A 17150-nucleotide genomic window follows, 5' to 3' on the forward strand; every position below is an offset into this window, starting at 1 on the left:
AATGAGCAGCAGGCACAAGTTTATTAGAATAGAAGATTAGAAAGGAAGAACAAAGGGAAGCTCTCTCTACCGAGGGGGACAATCACAAGTGAATGGCTGGGGACTGCAGGCAGGGTCCTTGTTTTATAAGGGTCTGGCCGGCGCTCCACTGCCCTTCTCTCTTGGGCCTTCTCAGGTTCTAGTCTCATTGGCTTGAAAGCTCTGGGTGCTGGGTTGTCCATTCCTCATGGGCTTGTCTCCATTGCAGGAGGGGTGGCCTAGGGCCATACTTAGGTCTTCCATCAAATTCCTGAGGGGGAGTAGGTGGGGTCTGTTCCATTCTTAAGAGGAACCTTAAGCCTGAGGGGGTTTGCTGTCAGACACTCCCAGCATTGTTCCAAATGGTGTTTTTCCCCCCACCCAGGGACCTCAGGTCCTAACCCTTTCCCTGTCTGCCTATTTTATCCTATCTTTTCCTATGTAGTAAGATTGTGAAAGAATCATCATGAGGTTGGGGTAAAATAATCCATCAGAAATCAAACTCCATTGAAAATACATGCACTTTTTTTTTTTTTAATTTGAGAGAGGGAGAGAGAGAGCTGGAGCCGGGGAGATTGGCAGAGGGAGAGAGAGACAATCCCAAGCAGGCTTCATGCTCCACTTGATCCCTGGACCCTGGGATCATGACCTGAACTGAAAGCAAGAGTCGGACACTTAACCGACTGAGCCACCCAGGCGCCCTTTGAACCCTAGAATATTTAACTGGGGTTGTCTGGAAACACAAAAATAACAAAATTCCTCCGTCATGTTATAAACCCTTTAATGTCCCTACTTCTTAAAAGAGCATTTATTAGTTATTTAAATTATTGAGCGTACTGTAGTGTGTTTATTTTGGCTTCAACCTTGCCCAAAGGATGCTCTGAACTTCTCGACTGTTTAACTGATGTGATTGTTCAAGTCTCCACCCATTCTAGTGATGACACAAGAATCACTTGGTGGGAGTCACGTTATCAACCTCAGAATATAAGGTTATATAAGGATCGTGGCCTTGGGGATATTAATACTATGACAAGATATTCCCCACCCTCAAAGGTCTGACTCATTCCCTTTAGCTGTACTGGGTGTGTACCCATCTCCCCACGCCAACCAGACCACACGTTCTTTAGCAAACAGGAACTCTATTTAATTCATCTCCGTGCCCGCATCTGCCTTGGTGACCTCGACACCCAGACAGCTCTTCATCTAAGCAGCAAACCTGCAAAACGTGCTTCTTAAATAAAATAGGAGATGTGGCCATCAAGTAGTAGTACTTATTTCTTTGGGTGGCTCGTAAAGTGACTCTGAAAGTATTTATAAAATTATTTTGAAGGGTGGCAACATCAGGAAATCAGTTCCTGATGCCAAAGGACCTATTTTGAAGAAAAACCCTCCTGTGGAAGCCTAAGACCTTGGTGTATCTGCTGGGGAGACAGAAAGGATTTCGTTGTTTTAGGGACACATAACAGTATGAAATTTTAGAATGTTCCAGGTGTCTCTTGTCCATCAATGAAGCCAAACTTTCTCATGAAAAACCAAGGCTCAGACAATTTACAGGACTTACTCAAATCATTAGTTTATTGTAAAAGGCAGAACTAAGCTCGGGTATCTAACTCACTAAATCTCTAGACAGTATTTTCTTTCTACTATTGTGTCACATTGTCTCTGGAGACTACTAAAAACAAATAAACATCAGTTTTTATCCTTTTTTCTTTTTGATTAGGATACTTCTATAAGGAATGGGCAAGAAAAGTCTTAATTCTGAGAGAAGGCCATCGCACTTAAAGATTTATAAGAAAAGAGAGCTTCTTTTACTGACCTAGATGAACTTTGCAAATGCGGAAAACATAAAACTTAAGTCAGAGCATTGAAAGAATCTCTTCTTGCTCTCAAGCACCCTACCAGCTAGATATATTCAATGACTTACTTTTTTTAAAAAGCTCTTGACTAATACATACTTTATATTTAGGAAATGCTTTTAAGAAATACTAAATACCCCAGATACAAGTGAGAGTCTTACTCAGACTTACCCCATCCAAAAGAAGAAGAAGGAGAGAGGAGGAGGAGGAGGATGAGGAGGGGGAGGAGGAGGGGGAGGGGGAGGGGGAGGAGGAGGAAGGAAAGAAAGGAAAAGGAAATATTTAAAAAGTAGAAATTTTAAAAAATGGAAAAAAGTAAAAAGATTCATCAAGATGAATTTTAAAATAAACTGGTACACAGAGACTTGAAAATGAACAATGAAATGTAATATGTGACCTAGTTTAGATCCCAAATCAAACTAAATATAAAAATAAAATAAAGGGGGGGCCTGTGGGTGACTCAGTTGGGTAAGCATCCAACTTTGGTTCAGGTCATGGTTTAGTGGTTCGTGGGTTTGAGCCCCACATTGGGCTCTCTGCTGTCACCACAGAGCCTTACGGGCTTCTGTCCCCGTCCCTCTGCCTCTCCCCTGGTCATGTGCTGTCTTTCTCTCTCTCTCTCAAAAATGAATAAACATTTAAAACTACAGTAAAATAGTAAAATAAAATAAAATAAAAATACTTCTTTGAGATCATTTAAATATGGACTGGGTTTCAGATGGTATGAGGGACTATATTGTTAATTTTATTAGGTGTGACTATGGTTATGTAAGAAAATATCCTTATTTTTTTAGATGTGTGCAGTGAAATGCTGGGATTACAAAAGGTTTCTTTGCTTTTCAGTCTGAGATTAGCTTTAAAACACTTCAGCAAAGGGAAGAAACAAATAAAGCATATAAGAGGAAATGTTAATTTATAAAATCAAAATGACATTTTTAGGAGAATTTGTCATATTATTCTCTTTACTTTATATAAAAAATTGTTATAATGAGTTCTCATGGGAATAATGTTGAAAAGCATATTGGGTGAAGGAAATAATTTTCCTAATTTAATCTTAAATGCCACTTCATTGCTGAAATGCCTTTTGGTGGAAGTGTCACAGGAACAATGTCTTTGATGGGGAAGTACTAAGCTAGCCAGATGCCGAACAAATTGTACTTTTCATCTTCCTGTAAGTGAAAAAGATGTCAGAACTTAAAAAACAAAACCTCTATGAACAAACTCAGTCTTGTCTTTAAAGAGAACGTGTGATGAAGAAAGAGCATTATAGTAATCAAGGAGATTAGAACCTGAAGTCATTCTCAGGACTGATTTACGTGAGGTTTCAAGGCAGGGAACTGTCAGTATTCCTTCAATTCCAGGAGTTTGGGTCCTTTTTTTTTGTTTTTAATTAATGTTTCTGCACTTTGCAATGCTTCCTTTTTACGTGAATATTCTCGCGATGCTGTTTCTATTATAAATCTCACCACGGGCAGGTGCTCACGCTAACAGATTAGTTGTGTTTGGACTTTCAGTAGGAAAGTAGGAAATTCAGTAGGAAACATAACCTTTGTTCTGTTTAAATCATCTCTCTGAAACTAGAGCAGAGAGAGATGAGTCAGGATAGGCAAGGTTATGCTGCAGAAATGAGCTACCCTCAGAACTTCAGTGGCCACTAAGGTTCATGTCTCCCACAAAAAATCTCCAGTTGGTCCACAAAGCAGCGGGCGGGAAGGTGGAGAGAGACTGGGTAGAACAGGCAGCCAGAGCCTTCCCGTCTTGCTGCTCTGCTACCTGGGACCCTCCTCTGCAGGACAAGAGTGACGAGGGGGCACCACAGGGTCTTCTCACCAGTTCCTGCAGCTCCACATTCCTTTGACAAGAGCTAATCTTGAGACCCCACTAACTGTAAGGGGACAGAGAAGTGTGGCTTCCATGTGTCAGTGAAGGAAAAGTAACCGTTTCCGGTGAGCACTGTTTCTACTTCATGATCGTCACTTGCTTTGTCAGTGTATAGATCATTCATTCACCCAAGTGTGAAACTATGGCTTGAGTTCCCGCCGCATGCAGGCACGGGTGTGGGCACCGATGACATTCAGAGACTAAATTCAACAGCTGCGGTCCATGAAGGTCTGTCATCCTGAGAAGTAGTGAGCTCTTCCTTTTCATTGTTCCCCATATGAAAAATGTAAACTCAAAGGACAGAGAGAAAAATGTGCTTGCGGATATATAGATGACATATCTGGAAGGTGCTATATATTGGAAATACTTAAACTTTTAGAAATTAATATTGAGTGTGATCTTTGAAGTGTGACACACTCCGAAGTGTGGACTCTGGTCTAAGCAGTGTCACCTCCCATGAAACTTAGGTCTTTAAAAAAATTTTTTTTAATGTTTATTTTTCAGAGGGAGAGAAAGAGAGAGCATGAGTGGGGGAGATGCCAAGAAAGAGGGAGACTCAGAATCCAAAGCAGGCTCCAGGCTCCGAGCTGTCAGCACAGAGCCTGACACGGGCCTTGAACCCATGAACCATGAGATCATGATCTGATCCGAGGTTGGATGCTGAACCAACTGAGCCAGGCAGGTGCTCCAGAAACCCATAGTTTCTAGTTAAAGTTAAATAACTTAAAAGTAACACAAAAATAGGGTCCAACTTGCGGGGAACTTTCCGTCTGCCTGCTTCCCTGCCATTCTTCCTTCCTGAATGATTTGGTTTGAAAGTCACTATGCGGGGAGCAGGCAAGGCCACCATCCATGTCTGGGAGGCCGAGGCAGTGTGTCAGAACCCAGGCAAGATGTGGAGATGGGGAGGCAGTAGGTGGGTACTTACAGAGGACATTGATGCAGTAAGTAAACATCCTGAGAAAGTCGGGAGCCAGTTTTCTCACTGTCAGAGAAGGAAGTGACAAATACAGAAAACGAAGAGACCAGAATGAACTTTGTGGTATCAGATTTGGAAATGGAAGTAGTTGTATAAACTCATGGTTTGTAGTGTACAGAGATAAAGAAGTGTAAATGTCTGAAACATACATGATGTGTGTGGTGTGGCTGGGTAGACAGGTAGATGGATGGATGATAGATACATAGATGATAGATAGATAGATAGATAGATCGATAGATAGATAGATAGATGATAGATGGATAGGATGATAGAGCCTTAGCTGAAAACAGTGATATGCTATTTCCCATGTGTACTATATTCTTCTCTACTGAAAAGATAATTAGGGATTCTTGGAGAAATGGATAATTCTAGGATCAGGGCAGGGAAAGTACAAGATGGGCTTAGAGAGATCTTATGCCAGAAAGTTGGGGAGATCTCCGTGCATGATAAGGACATGTTAAAACGACACTGAAACCAGTTCACTGGGCCCCACACTGGACAAAACTAGGGCAAAATAAGCAACTTGGCATTAGAACAAATGTCTATGGCAAGAGATGATAACCCCTGCATAAAGGAGGAATCTCTGAGTCTACACTGGCACAACGAAGTGACATAATAACTAATGGGGAGAAAAGAAAGCTTTCCTTACAGTGAAATGCCAACTAATAAATGTACAAGGTAACGCTGGAATTAGGAAATCACTATTTGACAACATAGTAATCATTAGTGCTGCCAGCAAACCTTAATAGATATTAAAACTATCCAGTGGATGACATTTGATAAGGAATGGAGTGTTTGTACGGTCTCAGAGTCTCTCCTCACAAAAGTTTTACTGATCACAAAAAGAACAACCTGATAGTGGAGAAACTCAGAAGACACTAATCAAATGAGCAAAGGTAATAACTCCTGTAATGAATCAAATTGAAATCTTGTACCACTTGAACGGGCACAGCAAGAAAAATTCATCAGAAATGCCAAAAAGCATAACCTGAAATAGTTGGAGGAAATACCAGACACATCTGAACTGAGAGACATTCTAGAAAATAACAGGCTTGTAATGTTTTAAAGTGTGGAGATGGTGAAAGTCAAGGACCAACTGAGGAACTGATTGACAAAGACGAAAGACCGTGAGAAAGTAGCCTTCAGACTTTCTGGAACATGATGTTCTAGGCCTGCCTTGTCCTTCCCAGGCCTCAGCTAAATGTGCCCCCGTCCTAGACTGGGTCTTTTCTGGGAGGGGCATTATGGAGACCACTGCCCAACTTCCAGCGGGGCTTGAGGACCAGATGATGGTACATTATCAATATTGGTTTCTTTTTCTTTTTCTTTTTCTTTTTTTGTTTATTTAATGTTTACTCATTTTTGAGAGAGAGAGAGAGAGAGATGGAAAGCGCGCGGGGGCGGGGGGAGCAGAGAGAGAGGGAGACACAGAATCCAAAACAGGCTCCAGGCTCTGAGCTGTCAGCACAGAGCCCTACGCGGGGCTCGAACCCATGAGCTGTGAGATCAGGACCTGGGTGGAAGTTGGATGCTTAACCAACTGAGCCACCCAGGTGCCCCATGGTTTCTTGATATTGATGGCTAAGTTGGGATTATGGAAGAGAATGCTGTTATTGGAATTTCACAATAAGGCATTCAAGATTGATATAATATTATAGCAGCAACCTACTCTTTATTTTTTTTAAGTTTATTTCTTTACTTTGAAAAAGAGACAGAGCTTGAGCAGGGGAGGGACAGAAAGAAAGTGAGAGACAGAATCCCAACCGGGCTCCACGTTGTCGGCGAAGAGCCCGATGCAGGGCTTGGACTCATGAACCATGAGCTCATGACCCAAGCCAAACTCAAGAGTCCAAGGCTCAAACAACTGAGCCACCCAAGCACCCCAGCAACCTATTCCCCAATGGCTCGTGAGAAAAAAAATTCTTTGTGCTATCTTTACAGCCTTCCTCTAAATGCAAATAAATGTCAACTATACACCAGCTAGGGATGACCGTGATGGTGGTGGCGGGGCAGTGGGCTTGTACTGAAGACCGCTGAGCTGTATGCTTAAAAATGGTAACTTTGTGTGTTTTTATTACAATTTCTTAAAAAGCTAGGAAAATGGGGGGCACCTGGGTGGCTCAGTCGGTTAAGCCTCCGGCTTCGGCTCAGGTCAGATCTCACATTCGTGGGTTCGAGCCCCATGTCAGGCTCTGTGCTGACTCTAGCTCAGAGCCTGGAGCCTGCTTCAGATTCTGTCTCCTCTCTCTGCCTCTCCCCCTCTCATGCTCTGTCTCTCTCTGTATCAAAAATAAATAAAATATTAAAAAAAAAAACAAAAAAGCTAGGAAAATGGTAAATAAAACTTAGAGAATGAATGGTTGCTTAGGAGACACATTTGGAACTAGAGTGTCCTCCAGGCCCAACTGCGTATGTGGATGCGGAAGGATTTGTGTGCACAGTGCCAGTCGGGGTCCTGGAGAAAGGAATTAAATGAGCTTCCCTGACACAGGGGACCTTCTGCGCAGCAACACTGAGGGCTGTTAGGAACGTGTAGACAGGGGCACCTGGGCGGTTCAGTCAGTTAAGTCTGACTTCAGCTCAGGTCATGAGATCACAGCTCATGAGTTCGAGCCCTGCATCAGGATCTGCGCTGACAGCTTAGAGTCTGGAGCCTGCTTCGGATTCTGTGTCTCCCTCTCTCTTTGCCCCTCCCTGTCTCGCACATGTGTGCTCTCTCTCTCTCTCTCTCTCAAAAATAAATAAAAATTCAAAACAATTTTTTTTTAATTTGAAATGTGCGCACATTTTCCTCTTGTCCCTGTGGCTGGGGAGGGGTGCCCTGCTGGAACTCAGTAGGGTAGGTGAGGGTGCAGTGAGGGGCCGTAGATGCCAGGCCCCCTGGAGTGTGTGGACAGCACCCAGAGATAAAGAATTACCTTGCAGCCATTCGTGAGCTGAAAAAGAGCATTTTAGAAATGTCTCAGCCTAGAACTCTGCTTTCTTCCTAATTGCAAACTATTTTTTATCACACTTCTTAGGCTCATCGAGTTTTCCAGGAATACCACGACCGTGGAGGTTGAGGGAAACACTGCTTTGTTGTGTCTGAAGGTCTACCAAGGAGCTGCTCGCGAGAGGGGACGTGAGGTCACCTCTGGCAGGACCGCCTGCCTGGGGTATTTGAGTGGCCTGGGTGCACTCCTTCCTCACTCTGCCTTTGGAGCCTTCAGTTGCTGCTATGTGACAGAACTTTCTGGAGTCTCCTTTTAACTGCCTTCCAACCAAAACCTTATTAAATTGGCAGAGACACGAATGCAAAGATTGAGTTTAAAAGCACTAAAAGGATTCTCGTATTTATCTATCCATTCGTTCATTCATTTAAAATGTTTACTTTTGAGAGGGCAGAGAGAAAGAGAGAGAGAGAGGGCATAGGGGAGGAGCAAAGAGAGAGAATCCCAAGCAGGCCCCACACTGTCAGCGCAGAGCCTGATGTAGGGCTTGATTTCAGGAACGGTGAGATCATGACCTGAGCTGAAATCAAGAGTCAGACCCTCAACTGACTGAGCTACCCAGACGCCTCACTCAAAGGATTCTTTTAAAATATATCCTATGATTGTTTTCATATGTATATCGATTTATGTCACTCAAGGGTGAGACATGCATTGGGAATTGCATGTTGGAATTACTTTTTCATGCCCATTATTTCCTAGTCTCCTTCCACCCTGATCCGGGGGTCCGCCTCACAGCCTCTCATCCTTGTTCTACCCTTTCTTTCTCCACTCCATCCCCTCTGCCCCAGGCCTCCAAAGCTTTATTTCCTACAGAATGAATGTAAGGAAATCAATATGGGAGATACATTTTCGGCAATCCACTGTCCCATGTCAAAAGGCAGGAAATTATTTGACAGTAACCTCATAGGTGAATTCGTAGTTCATCTGGGAGGAAATCATACTTCCTCATTTTCAAAAGTCTATCATTTGTTTTTGACACATATTATGACTTTAAAGAAGGTGTTTATTTCCCTTACTTTCATCCTATGTAAATAATTTTGGCCTGTTATTCATCCCAGTGCTTACTTGTAACTTTACCCTTTCATTTTCTATACTTTTTCTATACAGAACCATCTGGTCTTACTTCTTGTCAATACAGACATTTCTTATAAACAAGTGCAAATAACCATTTCCTGTGTGTTCCAGTGTGCAAGGCCTCAGCATTTACATGTTCTTTTTTCATAAATTACTTTTCTTTATTCCTCCTTAATTTTATAATTAGAACGTTACATTTGTTTTTAAGTTGTCTGTGTAGGTGGCTGCCCCTGAGTGTGGGACAGGTTCGGGGTATCAACACCCGCAGTGCAAACTCTGCGCTTGCAACAGAGAGGGGCGACTTCATTCCTGTGTCTCCACTTTCTCATATGTGCAGTGGACACGCTCAAGGATGCCCGTCCCCAAGGTCCTGGTGGCGAAGTCTAAGTACGCAGGACACGTCAGCCATCTCTGTTAATCTTTATGAGTCCCCACAGAGAGAAATAGAAGTAAGACCTGGAGGATCCTAGAACTTTCCACTTCCCAGTTCCAAGTTTGTTCTTGGGGTCCATGAAGCCTTCCTTCTATGAAAATTCCTTTTCTGTTCTCACAAAGTCAAGTTAGTTTAGTTACCTGCAACCACAGAAGCTTGACTAACAGATGAAAGAAGGCGGACTCTAAAATAGCCCCTGCGAATGAGGCTCCGGACCTGAAGAGCTAACCCGGCACCGGCACTCGGAGGCAACATGGTGGTAGATCCCAGCACTAACTCGGTAGACCCTCTCCGAATCTTCCAGCAGAATACCTGTGAATGTACACACAAAACAGGAACTCATGACACCGCCGGACATGAGAGGAGGAAGAGTGCCATGGGCCAGAATGTGGGGGAATTTCCACTAACTTCAGCGTGGATGGGGCTGGAGTGAAAATTGCCCTTTGAATCATCCCTCCTTGTCGTCTGAGCCAGCCCAGGAACGGACGGCTGGTAAGACGGGAAGGAGGTCTGACTCACCTCCATTAAGAGTTTCTGTTAATATCCTGAGAATACCTCTCAGAGCCAGCCGACTTGTCATTCATGTGTGAAAGTCACAAAGATGGTCTCAAACAGGCAAGGGCTCACAAAAATCCATCCTGAAAGTGACATTTCAACGAATAGCAAGACCATGCAGTACTTATTAAAACCAATTGAACATTTCCATAATTTTTAGGATATAGTTTCAAAATTGACTAAGCAAAAAACAGTTCTTAAGAAAGTATTTATATGAACAAATACTTGACATATGTTAGAGTATTACGTGAACACCAGGGAGACAGAAGGAGGAAAGGGGAAGCTGTACATCAGGGCAAATATTGTTCTCAACTTAACAACCAGAGAAATCGATTTTCACCAAAGATAACCTCAACCAGACCTAAATGGGATGTGTTTCCAAACCAAACAAATAAAATACGGCAAGAAAACAAAGAAACAGACAAAGACGTTAAGAAGGCAGCCTAACAAACAGAAAGCATACATCAAGAAGACTGAAGTAGAACCAAGAGTATCAGAAAGATTATCAGTAGTTGATGACACATCAAAATGCTTTAATTAGATAATAGAATGTTCAGTGGACAAGCTGGATAAAATGCCATATTCATCAGAATGCTATTGTGTAAAACACAATTCTTCTTCCAGAAGAATCTGGAAGGAAAGTGGGAAAATGTTCAAATTAGTTGTATCAGGGTACATATGAGTTTTTCTGTTTTGTTTGTTGGTTGGTTTGGGTTGTTTTTTTTTTTTTTTTACCTTTTCTGGTATTTGTGATTTCTCAACAATGAACATGTATTATTGTATTAGGTAAGGCTCATTACTATACATGGCAGAAACAAATACTGGTTATTATCCCTCTGTAGGACAGACAGACAGGCTGAGGACTCAGAGAAGAACTGATGTTGCAGCTTGCAGAATTCCCTCTGCCTCCAGTGGGGAACATCAGTCTTTTTTCTCTTAAGGCCTTCAACTGATGGGATGAGGCCCACCCACATTATGGAGTGTAATCTGCTTTACTCAAAACCTATTGACTTAAATGTTAATCTTATCTAGAGATGAGATTTTATAGCAAAAAAATTAAAGTAAAAATAAAAAACAAATAAAAAGACCCTTACAGCAACATATAGACAAGTGTTTGAACAAATATTTGGGTAGTGTGGCCTAGTGTGTTAACTATCAGAGCCACCAACTGGTGAACCCAGGGAGTGTGCCAGAATCCTGGCAGCCAGAGTGTGGGCAGAGGCACAAGCCCACGTTCACTCCGACAGTGAGGAGCAGGGCTCTGTGCCTCCCCAGTACTACCTAAGGGGGTGCCCAGACCTAGGAAGGGAAGCTAAGGGCTGCACAGCCTCAAAAAATGACACACGTTTGGCACAGTTATACTCATAAGCAAATACATATATATTTTTCTCCTCACTAAGGGCTTTCAGGTTTTAGTGAGATTTGGAGACTATGAGCACGTCAGCAGGTTTTGGGACTTCACTCTGTAACCCAGCAGGTACTGTACCCGCAATGGTTTCCTCTTGCTGACTCTTCTGTGCTGGGCAGCTGGTCACCAGCCGCTGGTGACCCATGTCAGAAGGCTAGACTTCGTCCCAGATCCTCCCTCTGCCTCAGTGCCCACATTCGCTCAGTCCCCAATGCTATCATTTCAAATATCCCTCCTCTTGGATCCTGTGGCCGCCAGCCTGCCCAGGTTTTCATCATGTCTCACGTGGACCAGAACCTGAATCTCCCATATTCCTTTCTCTGCCACCTCTCAGCACCCTCACAGGCCTCCAGAGTTGACCTTCCAAAGCACAGTGCGCATCCCACCTGTCTACCTGCGGGTCCCGTCCCCAGAGTGCAGACACAGGTGCCACCTGCTCCGATGTGCCAGCTGTAGGGGACTTCTTACACAAGAAGAACAGGATGCACGAAGCCAATAACAAGTTGGAAAGTGCAGAATTTCAAATAAATCTACTTTTCCCACCCGAGGACGTAAAATGAAGCTTAAGTTCACTCCACTTTGCTCAAAGTGTTTTTCTGGGTAAAATTTTCAACTTATAGCCCGTATTGTATATAACCGATTATCTAAATAAATGTTGATGGAACCCTATCTTACCCCTTTACGTGTTCATTTGTATACATATCCGTTCACACAGCGAAGGTTCATTGAGTGTCTGGCCTCCGGTCTGGCCCCGCGGCAGGGCCCTGAATACACCCAGATGTGTAAGAGAAGGCCTGTCTGTTAGGGCTCAGCACATGCATCAGTTCTTCCTGGCCACAGGCCTGGTATCAGGTTAGATTATTAAATGTCTGCCGCAACAGTGGGCACCCCGCCTGCTGGAAGTCTTGAGAGTCGAAAATAGTTATTTGAGCATTTTACTGGAACACCATACACAAAAAAACCAATAAAAGTGTGTTTATCCCTTTCACCAGTCTATTATGAGAGATGAAAGGCCAAAACAAAGCTGGCCGAGAATTGAGCTACTCTGTAACTATTCATCATTTTGAAAAGAAAAAAAGAAAAAGAAAAAGCATCTCTTTCTCTTGGCTTCTTTTCTTGCTCAGTGTGGTAAACCCGTCATTGAAGCTTTTTCCTGTCTCCTTGTTTCCATTCTGCTTGCTGCATGTGCCAGAGGCTACTGAGTCACTTATCTCTAACAGATGTAACAGTTACTCAAACTCTCCAAAATATTTGATAATTGTGGAAAGAAGCACATTTGTGAGGCTTTATTCCATGGATATAATTTTGGCTATGCAGCTTTTAGTGAAAAGCATAAAACATCCTAAAGTCTCTCTCGAAAACACCCACTAATCTCATCTTAAGTTTATTTATTGAGAGAGAGTGAGGGAGGGGGAGAGAGAGGGGAAGAGAGAGAGAGAGAGAGAGAGAGAGAGAGAGAGAGAGAGAGAGAAAGAGGGAGAGAGAGGGACATCTCAAGCAGGCTCCATGCTGTAGCACAGCTGTCTCAGGTACCATGAGATCATGACCTGAGCTGAAATCAAGAGTTGGAGGCTTAACTGACTGAGCCAGCCACCCAGGCTTCCCCTAATCTCATTTTTAAAAATATAAAGCAAATCACACACCCATCTGTATCCTGCTCTCTACTAAATAATCTTAAATCAAGTGAAAAATCTCAGCAGGCAGCAGGCAAACCAATATTTGTTTAGATAAAGTTGAAGGACGTCTGGGGGGCTCTGTTGATTAAGCAACCAACTTTGGCTCAGGTCATGATCTCATGCTCTGTGAATTTGAGCCCCATGTCGGGCTCTGTGCTGACAGCTCAGAGCCTGGGACCTGCTTTGGATTCTTTGTCTCCCCCTCTTTCTGCCCCTCCCCAGCTTGTGCTCTCTCTCTCTCTCTCTCAAAAAAAATAAACATTGAAAAATTTTAGATACAGTTGAAAGTGGATGATTTAAATCAATTGCCAAACATTTGTTTTCTTTCTAAAATTCAAACTTAGATTCTCATGGCAACAGAATGTGAGGATGATCTGCAAATTGGGACAACTACATTTTTGGATCTAACTTCTTTCATATGTCCATCTAAACTATTGTTTTTGTCTTCTGCACTGGCAAAGCCCAGGACCGTGTTTCCAAACATGCTAGTAATGATCCTCAGCAATGAGAATAACTATACGGGGGGAGGCAGCCTTCCCAGTCAAGTTTCACTGGTCGTTCCAACCAACCTGGCCCTCCCGCCATGGCCCACCACTCAGTCATGCTGAGCCACTCCCTAGGACTTTACTATAAGCCACGTGCATTCTTCCTACTTTCTTTTCTTGGCCTTGTCCTGGGCCTGCCTGGGCTCTATACTCTACTTGCCATACAAAAAAATTTCTCTCCACTTTTCAAAGAAGAAAAGAGGTGTCCCCTCCTTCTTGAAGCCTCCTTTGACCCTGTGAGTTCACAGTCTTCTCTTCTTAAGGGACAAGGGACTCCCTTGAGTGAGGTGGGGGAAGGGAGACCCTTCCCTATCTCATCATCTTTAAATCTTGGCTATTGCAGGAGCATTCCAACTGACCCTCCAGTCGTGAATCACTTCCTTTTGAAATTCACTCTTAGATCTACCGGAGTTCTCGTTGTAAAATAAATTTAACCAAGTCCCTTTCCTGTTTAAAATCTTCAGCTATAAATTCTAGAATGATGAAAGATCTAAAACTCAGGCTCCAGAAACATGGCATACTGAGCTAATGCAAACCTTACTCCCAACTGTACACATTTTCACAACCACATGAAATATTAGATAAAAGATGATAAAAATTGGGGTGCCCAGGTGGCTCAGTTGGTTAAGCATCTGACTTCACCCATGTCATGATCTCATGGTTCATGAGTTTGAGCCCCTCATAGGACTCTATGCTGACAGCCCAGAGCCTGGAGCCTGCTTCAGATTCTGTGTCTCCCTCTCTCTCTGCCCCTCACCAACTCACACTCTGTTACTCTCTCTCAAAAAATAAATAAACATCAAAAAAACTTTTTTTAAAGATGGCAAACATTATTTGAAAGGCATAGATGTGCTCAAAAGCTCCAGGTGTCAGAGTAGCAAACTTATAACTTGAGTTTCAGATGTGGGGTGAGTGCAGGAATTAGATATGGATGTGGGCCCCAAAGACTAGGAATGGGATTTTAACACTCAAGCAAGGTCAGGGGATGTGGTGTTGGGCCCACAGGAACTGAGACCTTTAAACAAACCAAGAGCCTAGATGATCTGTTCTTTCATTAAAGAGAGGCTAAAAAACTCTCCCTACTTTTCCAAGAAAGCAGCAGTAAAATGAGCTCTGCTCATGGTACTGGAAAAACACCTCCCATGAATTATGGAGTCTCTAAACCTGCACTATTCAGGAGTTGAAATTTGTAATACCCCCATTATGTGGAAATTTTCAAGCTAACCTTGTAGTATGAAAACTAGTCTCAGGCTGGTGAAATTTCTAGTTCCTTAGAAGAAGAAAATATAAACTGTGCTTCAGGGATATTTTCTTAAATCAAAATACAAGTGACTTCCTTAGAGAAAAAAAATCCTAAAGAAATGAGCTCACAAACAAAAATTATAAAACACAAGAGAAAACAACTCACCACAGACCCATCAAACAGAAAGATTAGCAAGAACCTGAGATAATAGTAGAATTGGAAAGGCATAATAAGAGTGTTTAAAATTATGTCTTAAAATATGTAGAAATCATCATTAAAAACTAGGACAAGATCTAAATGTCTCCTCTAGAAATGAAAAGAAATATTTCATTTTTGAAATTTAAAATCCTAGTGGGTAGATTAACTGCAGATGTTGGAGAGCCAAAAAAAAAAGTCTTGCATCTTCAAGAAATTTCCCAGAACTATGACATAGAGAAAGGGTTGGAAAAGTAATAAGGGAGTTAAGACGCTTGGAAAATAAACCAAAAAGGTCTAACATGTATCAGTTAGCTTTTGTTACCTAACAAACTACTCTGTGCTGGTTATTGATTCATTGCCTTTCAGCTCCAAATTTGTACTTTTCACCAGTTCTATGAAAATGAGTCTGGGCCCTTTAAATATATATTTTTTAATTTATTCATTTATTTTGAGAGAGAGAGTGCAGGCAGGGGAGGGGCAGGGAGACAATGAGAGAGAGAGAGAATTTCGGGGCTCAAATTCATGAACCATGAGATCATGATCATGAATTGGGGTTTATCTGCACTTGAATTCCAGGAATACAAGTTTGGTTTCCTATTTGAAAAATTAATGCAGAAGAAGGTACTTGTTGGGATGAGCACTGGGTGATGTTTGTAAGTCAATTTGACAATAAATTATGGTCATAAAAATAAATAATTAAAAAAAGGAAAAAGAAAAAAAGAAAAAGGAATGCAATTCAGCACAACAGACTGAAAAACTAAAACTATGATCATATCAATAGAGGCAAAAGAAAAAAACATTTGGTATAATCCAATACCTATTTATAATTAAAAAAGTCAATTTTCAACAAATGAGGAAGAGAAGGGACTTCCTCGGTGTGATAAAGAGCATCTGTGAAAAACCTGTGCTGGCGTCATCCTTCACGTTGAAGGAACGAAAGCTTTCTCTCTCCGGAGGACCTACACAGCATGGTGATGTCCTAAGAAGAAACAAAGGACACACAGATTAGCAAGGAATAAATAAAACTGCCCCTCTTCCCAGACAGCACTGTTTAATACCGAAAATGTGGAGGAATCTTTTAAAATATTCTAGAACTAAAATATAAAAAGAAAAGAAAAAATATCAGTTGGGCCTTGAAATTAAAACATTTTCCTCTCTGAAAGATAACATTATAAATGAAAAGGCAAAAAAAAAAAAAAAGTATGAGAAAGAAAGGTGCAGACTGGGAGAAAATATTTACAAAACTACATTGTTAAAGAACTTGTATACGGGCGCCAGGGTGGTTCAGTAGCTCGTGATCTCACAGTTGGTGGCTCAAGCCCCACATTGGGCTCTGTGCTGACAACACAGGGCCTGCTTGGGATTCACTCTCTCTCCCTCTCTCTGCCCCTCCCCCACTTGTGAGCACGCTCTCTCTGTCTCTCTCTCTCAAAATAAATAAACTTAAAAAAAAAAAAAACTTGTAAGTTCCTTCTATCCCGACTTTCTCAAGGGTTTTTATTAAAAAAGGATAATGTACTTGTCAAATGCTTTTTCTGCAACTATCATGCATGGTTTTTATCTTTTGATAATGTGATATATCACAATGATGGATTTGCAAATATTGAACTAGCCCTGTAACCCAGGAATGAATCCCACTTGATCATGATGGATAATTCTTTTTATATGCTGTTGATTTCACTTTGCTAGTATTTTGTTGAGTGTTTTTGCATCTGTACTCATTAAGGATATTGGCCTGCAGTTCCCTTTTTTTGTTGGGTCTCTGATTTGGGAAGCAAAGTGATGCTGGCTTTGTAGAATGAGTTCGGAGTTTTCCTTCTATTTCTATTTTTTGGAATAATAGCTTGAGATAGATGGGTATGAGCTCTGCTTTAAATGTCTGGTAGAATTCCCCTGGGAAGCCATTTGGCCCTGGGCTCTTATTCATTGGAAGATTTTTGATAAATGATTCAATTTCTTCACTGGTTATGGGTCTGTTCAGATTTTCTGTCTCTTCTCATTTGAATTTTGGTAGTTCATGTGTGCTTAGGAATTTGCCCATTTCGTTTAGATTGTTCAGTTTGTAGGCATATAATTTTTCATAGTAATCTCTAATGATTGCTTGTATTTCTGAGGGATCAGTTGTAATAGATCCATTTTCATTCATGATTTTGTCTATTTCGGTGTTTTTTCTTTCTGAGGAGCCTGGCTAGAGGTTTATCAATTTGTTTATTTTTTCAAAAAACCAACTATTGGTTTCACTGATCTGTTCAGTTGTTTTTGTGGATTCTATATTGTTTATTTCTGCCCTGATC

This window comes from Suricata suricatta, chromosome 7 (genome assembly GCF_006229205.1).
Source record: "Suricata suricatta isolate VVHF042 chromosome 7, meerkat_22Aug2017_6uvM2_HiC, whole genome shotgun sequence".
Taxonomy (NCBI): domain Eukaryota; kingdom Metazoa; phylum Chordata; class Mammalia; order Carnivora; family Herpestidae; genus Suricata; species Suricata suricatta.